General features: G+C 44.6%; 1 protein-coding gene across 1 annotated transcript in view; it reads left to right on the plus strand.

Annotated features, from left to right (window-relative positions):
- Positions 1 to 2,395: 2,395 nt before the first annotated feature.
- LOC139555083 (collagen alpha-2(VIII) chain-like) overlaps positions 2,396 to 6,540 on the plus strand; it is a 147,513-nt gene continuing 143,368 nt past the window's right edge. Inside the window, exon 1 of the mRNA XM_071368559.1 lies at positions 2,396 to 3,128. The gene's annotated coding sequence lies outside the window, so the exon portion shown is untranslated. The remainder of the gene's footprint in view (positions 3,129 to 6,540) is intronic.

Consider the following 6,540-nt stretch of genomic DNA (forward strand, 5'->3'; position numbering starts at 1 on the left):
TTGTGTCCCAAATGGCACAGAGGCCTGGTCAAAAGTAGTGGTCAACATAAAAAATATGGTACCGTCTTGGATACTTCAATAATTACCATAATGGCCCTTTTATAGCACTCCTTAAGACCCTTAAGAGCAGTAAAATCATCTTTAGAAAAATCCTTTATTATTTTGGGGTGATTTTCCATTCCTCCATGGCATGTTTTATCATCCCTCTATCTCTTTGTCATACAAAAAGTCCATTCCAGATGAAGCGTGAGAGAGAAACACACATAAAGCCCCATTAGACACTGAAGCCTAATTGATGCTCTTTAAAGACCTGGCTCCCGTTGAAACTAGTGATCACTACCTAAATATGCTTTAACTGAAAAGCAGTCCTAGTCAAGGGGAAGGGAGAATTCAGCACAACCTTTTCCTTTTAATAGAGAGATATGACGGTGGTAGAGGGAGATTTATTAGAAAAACAAAATGACAGTTCAATGAATGGCAATTTGATGACAGACAGTCTATGGTCCAGGTTTGAACTCTGCAGGTTGACATTTTTGGAAAAGAAAGAAGAAAAAAGAAAAGAACACTTCAAAGAAAGAATAGGTATGTCTATCAACTGTATGACATATTCTCTTTCTCACTAAGTCTATATTACTCATGAATGTCTCTCTCTCTCTCTCTCTCTCTCTCTCTCTCTCTCTCTCTCTCTCTCTCTCTCTCTCTCTCTCTCTCTCTCTCTAACAAAATCTCCTCTTTTCCTATCTGATATCAGACTGAGCCAATGGCTCCGTCTCAGTAGGTCTCTCAGGAAGAGTTTAGGTCCGGCGTTCCCCTATCTCGTCCAAACGCAGACCCAGACCTGGTCTGAGTCCATAATGGTACCCTATCCCTTTATAGTTCACTACTTTTGACCAGATGGGCCCTGGTCAAAAATAAGTGCACCATATAAGAAATAGGGTAGAATTTGGAATGCATCCAGAGTCAGGCTTCAAGGTCCACTACCATAACACACAGCCAACACACAGATGGACAATTAGCTCTGAATGCTAACCCTATGTAGAACACACTCTGAATACTAAGCCTCTGTTTGATTTGCAATTATCTTCTCTGTGTTGAGTCAAGGCGTAATTCACCCTGAATAGTTAGCCACTGTTCCATTAGCAATTAGCTACTCAGGGACGCAGATATGCAGTTAGCTTCAGTTCAATTAGCCTTGAATTGTTAGCGTCAGCATGATTAGCAATTAGCCACAGTCTGATAAGCAACTATGCCAGTAGCCCAATAGCCCACATTCAAATATCCTGGAATGGTTAGCCTAGCCGGAGAGCTTTTATTATTGAATGCTTAGCAATTAGCCTAAAATTGCTGTATGACTACCCCCTTATTACTTACAGAAATGCTTTTCCACTTGTATGTGAATGTACCTAATGTACCTTGCATGACACACACCCAGAAATTAGGGCCCTGTGTTTTGTGCAATTATGTGACATGCCTGGCTTTTAAATATTTTCTAGAAATCCCGGTTGGAAGATTTGTGAAATGAGGAGGGAATAAGAAGGAAATCTGGAATCCTGGAAAACCTGACATTTTGGGAAAATTATGGAATTTTGTAACCCTACACCTGATTCAACTACTTGACTAATCTTGGTCTTTGACCTAGGCTAATATAGACCGAAAGTGAAGAGAACGATTGTTTGAGGTGAGTGGAAAGCTGCTGAGCGTGAAACCTCTATGGCAACTCTTGTGCCAACATAGTCCAGTAAGTGTGTGTGTGTGCATGCGTGCGTGTGTATGTGTGTGTGTGTGTGTGTGTGTGTGTGTGTGTGTGTGTGTGTGTGTGTGTGTGTGTGTGTGTGTGTGTGTGTGTGTGTGTGTGTGTGTGTGTGTGTGTGTGTGTGTGTGTAGCCTCGTGTTTGCCTGCCTGTATTCCTATCCAAAGTGGGAAAACAAGAACTTGAATAGTGAGGGAGAAAGGGCTGGGAGCTTTCTCTGAAGGAGAGAGGGAGGCAGGGAGGGTGTGATGGAGGGAGGGAGGGTAAATAAAGGGTCAATAGAAGCTACCAAATCTCCCTCCCTCCCTCCCTCCCTCCCTCCCTCCCTCCCTCCCTCCCTCCCTCCCTCCCTCCCTCCCTCCCTCCCTCCCTCCCTCCCTCCCTCCCTCCCTCCCTCCCTCCCTCCCTCTCTGTGCTGCTACCCCACCCCATCCTGCCCACTCCCCTTCTCCGTCCTACCTCACTCTATCCACCCTCACACACTTGTCTTTTGTGTGGCAGGGAACCCAAGGAACAATCCTGACTCTCTTTTCCCAAAATAAGCCTGAAGTGAGAGAGGGAGCGCAGAGTAAAGCTAGGGTGAGGAGATTGGACCTGGGAGGTGCACAGCCCCTAGTTATAAGCTGTGGGAGTGGGAGTGCACTGGCTGGACTCACTACACTTACCTCTCAGCCAAGCCGACTAGAATAGCCTGCCTGCCTGTACTGCCTACCTGCCTGCATGTACTGCTTGTCTCTCTACTCTCTCTACTCTCTCTCTCTCTCTCTCTCTACTCTCTCTCTCTCTCTCTCTCTCTACTCTCTCTCTCTCTCTCTCTCTCTCTCTCTCTCCTTCCCTCCTACTTTCCACTCCGAAGTGTGAGAGCGCTGAGATTCAGAAGGTGCGCCTCAGATCCACTTTTAGTCAGCCTGAAGACGGCATAGACGTTTTCCCCTCCTCTCTCTCTCTCTCTCTCACTCTGTCCCTCTCTCAGTCTCTCTCTCTCTCACTCGCTCACTTTCTGCAGAAGCACATGGACTAAATTTCCTCCAGAGAGACAGAGAAAGAACTAAAAGAAAAATACAATTTGTTCCACCTGCAGTTGGTGAAAATATTCGATTTTTTCTGTTGTTGTTGTAGTCCCCCCCTCCCTTCCTCTGCACATGTAAACAAACTCAGCTTTAAAACCAGAGGCATTTCTACGTTTTTTTTTTTTTTTAATTCCTTTTTTTTGGTTAATATTGACTGATCTGATACCATCCCAATTTCTCCGTGAGACATGCGTGGCTGAAGGAGGAGAGGAGCCAGAGGACCCACCTGAAATTACCACCTCACTGACACCTACATACATCACATTCCTCCATCTAACCTTCAACGCTCGGTGGAGAGAAACGCAAGGTAAGCCTCCCGCGTCCTCTTCCCTCCTTACGTGTCCCTCCGTTTCCTCTCATCCCTCCATCCTGTCATCCCTTGCTTTTTCCTTATATCACATGTCACCGCAGTGCAGGGAGCGAGAGACCGGTGAGCCAAAGGCAACAGAAAAGGCAGAAAGAAAAACACATGGAGCAATAACTCAGTCATGGGACCTGCATAATACTCTGTGGTGCTGAGCTAAAGCTAGCGCTAGGAAAAGGCAGGAGTTTAATGCCTTTAAGATTAGAAACTACTAATGCAACTCTTGTACCCAATTATCTCCCTGTATGTCACATTTGTATTCCATCTACTGTTATAGTAATAATATTAGCCATTTTATTATTATGAGTTATTATGGTTCCTCGTAGCGTGACTTTCAGGCATCCTGCTCTCTCTTTCTATCTTTCTATCTTTCTATCTTTCTATCTTTCTATCTTTCTATCTTTCTTTCTCTCGTTCTCTCATCCATGCAGCAGTTTATTTATTAGCATGTATGTGTGCACGTGTGTCTGTGTATGTATATATGTGTGACTATGTAATGTATGTGAGTGTGCGTTAGTTCGATGACGTATAAGGACGGCCAGTCGGTCTCTCTCACACACCGACACAGGTTTCCTTCATATGAGGTGGGAGGGTGTGTCTCTGTCTCTGCCTTCTCATTGGTGGATTCTCCCAAGACAAGTTGAAGGCAAAGTGTTGCATAGTGTCTACACCTGTTTGTTGAGCTCCACTCTTAGAAAAAATGTTGATATCTCAAACCTAAATGGGTTGTTCGGCTGTCAGCATAGGAAAACCCTTCGAATAACCCTATTTGGTTCCATGTAGAACCCTCTGTGGAAAGGGTTCTACCTGGAGCCAAAAAGGGTTCCCCTATGGGGACAGCCATGGAACCCTTTTGGAACCCTTTTTTCTAAGACTGTATTGTCCATATGACACACGTGTGGTGTATTTGTTTTGTCTTAGTTCACTGCCGGTGGCTAAGATGAGTGTGACTGCTGTAAAGATTGATGCAACATTTGTTATATTTGTCGTCTACCCTCTCTCTTCTTTTCCCCTTCTTTGTACTCTCCTCTCCTCTCCTGGCTTGCTTGCAATTGTAGCCCCCCTCGTCCACGTTCCGTCTGCTCTCCTTCTGTTCCCCCATCCCTCTCTCTCTCTTTCCCTTTCTCTCTCTCTCTCTCTCTCTCTCTCTCCCTCTCTCTCCCTCTCTCTCTTTCCCTTTCTCTCTCTCTTTCCCTTTCTCTCTCTCTCTCTCTCTCTCTCTCTCTCTCTCTCTCTCTCTCTCTCTCTCTCTCTCTCTCTCTCTCTCTCTCTCTCTCTCTCTCTCTCTCTCTCTCTCTCTCTCTTGGTGCGCTGCGATGCTCCTGGCATGCAGGATTACATTCCTCAGAAACGACATCCCTCCATCACTGAGAAGGAGGAATATTCAGGACTCTGAGTCATACAGCGGGCAATGTGACAGACTGTGAAAGATAGAAAGAGACGGAAATAGGGATGGAGAGAGAATGACAGAGAGAGAGAAAGAGACATAAATAGGGATGGAGAGAGAACGACAGAGAGAGAAAGAGAAAGAGGCAGAGAGAAAGAGAAAAACAGAGGGGCATAAAGAGCGAAATAGAGAGCAAGAGGGAAAGACAGAGAAATAGAGAGAGAGAGAGAGAGAGAGAAGCCGAGAGGAAATTGGGGAGATAGAAGAAGGGAAAAGGAGAGAGGGTCAGAAATGAACAGCAAAAATGCTTTCATAACACATGCCGTGAAATAGGATTCAATGAAAAAAAAGCTGCTGTACACTGTAGCAACAGTCTAGCAGAAGAACAGAACCTATGAGAGAGCGAGAGAGCGAGAGAGAGAGAGAGAGCGAGAGAGAGAGAGAGAGAGAGAGAGAGAGAGAGAGAGAGAGAGAGAGAGAGAGAGAGAGAGAGAGAGAGAGAGAGAGAGAGAGAGAGAGAGAGAGAGAGAGAGAGAGAGAGAGAGAGACGGCAGTCTATAAATCTGGACTCCTGCTCACTCTCTATATCAATTCAATTCAATTTAACGATTTTATTGACATGGGAAACATATGCTAACATTGCCAAAGCAAGTGAAGTATATAATAAACAAAAGTGAAATAAACAATAAAAATGAACAGTAAACATTACACTCACAAATGTTACAAAATAATAAAGACATTACAAATGTCAAATTATGTGCAAATAGTTAAAATACAAAAGGGAAAATAAATAAACATAAATATGGGTTGTATTTACAATGGTGTTTGTTCTTCACTGGTTGCCCTTTTCTTGTGGCAACAGGTCACAAATCTTGCTGCTGTGATGGCACACTGTGGTATTTCACCCAACAGATATGGGAGTTTATCAAAATTGGGTTTGTTTTTTAAATTATTTGTGAATCTGTGTAATCTGAGTGAAATATGTGTCTCTAACATGGTCATACATTAGGCAGGAGGTTAGGAAGTGCAGCTCAGTTTCCACCTCAGTTTGTGGGCAGTGTGCACATAGCCTGTCTTCTCTTGAGAGCCAGGTCTGCCTACGGCGGCCTTTCTCAAAAGCAAGGCTATGCTCTCTGAGTCTGTACATAGTCAAAGCTTTCCTTAAGTTTGAGTTAGTCACAGTGGTCAGGTATTCTGCCAAATAGCCAAATAGCATTCTAGTTTGCTCTGTTTTTTGTTAATTAGTTGACACGTTGGAAGAATTATCTTTTTGTTTTCTCATGATTTGGTTGGGTCTAATTGTGTTGCTCTGTGGTGTCTGTTTGTGAACAGAGCCCCAGGACCAGCTTGCTTTGGGGACTCTTCCCCAGGTTCATCTCTCTGGAGTTGATGGATTTGCTATCTCTCTCTCTCTTTCTCTCTCTCTCTCTCTCTCTCTCTCTCTCTCTCTCTCTCTCTCTCTCTCTCTCTCTCTCTCTCTCTCTCTCTCTCTCTCTCTCTCTCTCTCTCTCTCTCTCTCTCTCTCTCTCTCTCTCTCCAAAAACATTTGGCAGCATCCTCCCCCTTCACTCAAGACAGCAGGTTGCAAATACAGTATACCTGTGTGTGTTTGTGTTTGTGTGTGTGTGCGTGTGTGTGTGTGTGTGTGTGTTACACAAGCTGCCAGGAAAATTTACGAACGATAGACACACACACACACGTGTGAACTCTCTCTCTGACGGAAGAGAAATCGGGGGATGGGTCAGGTGGACAACGTGTTACAGGGAACGGCAGTGTGAATTGACTACACACACGCGCGCGCCCGTGCGCACGAGCACACACACACACCTGACAAGAGTATTTTCAAAGTGCCTTGCCAGTCACCTGTGACCTTGCTAACCCTTGAAGTGTATTTATAATAGTTTAATATTCATTCTAACCCCCTCCACAGTACCCCCACCCTCTTTCCAAACCAACCACCATCCTTTC

Source organism: Salvelinus alpinus, chromosome 26 (genome assembly GCF_045679555.1).
Source record: "Salvelinus alpinus chromosome 26, SLU_Salpinus.1, whole genome shotgun sequence".
NCBI classification, from domain to species: domain Eukaryota; kingdom Metazoa; phylum Chordata; class Actinopteri; order Salmoniformes; family Salmonidae; genus Salvelinus; species Salvelinus alpinus.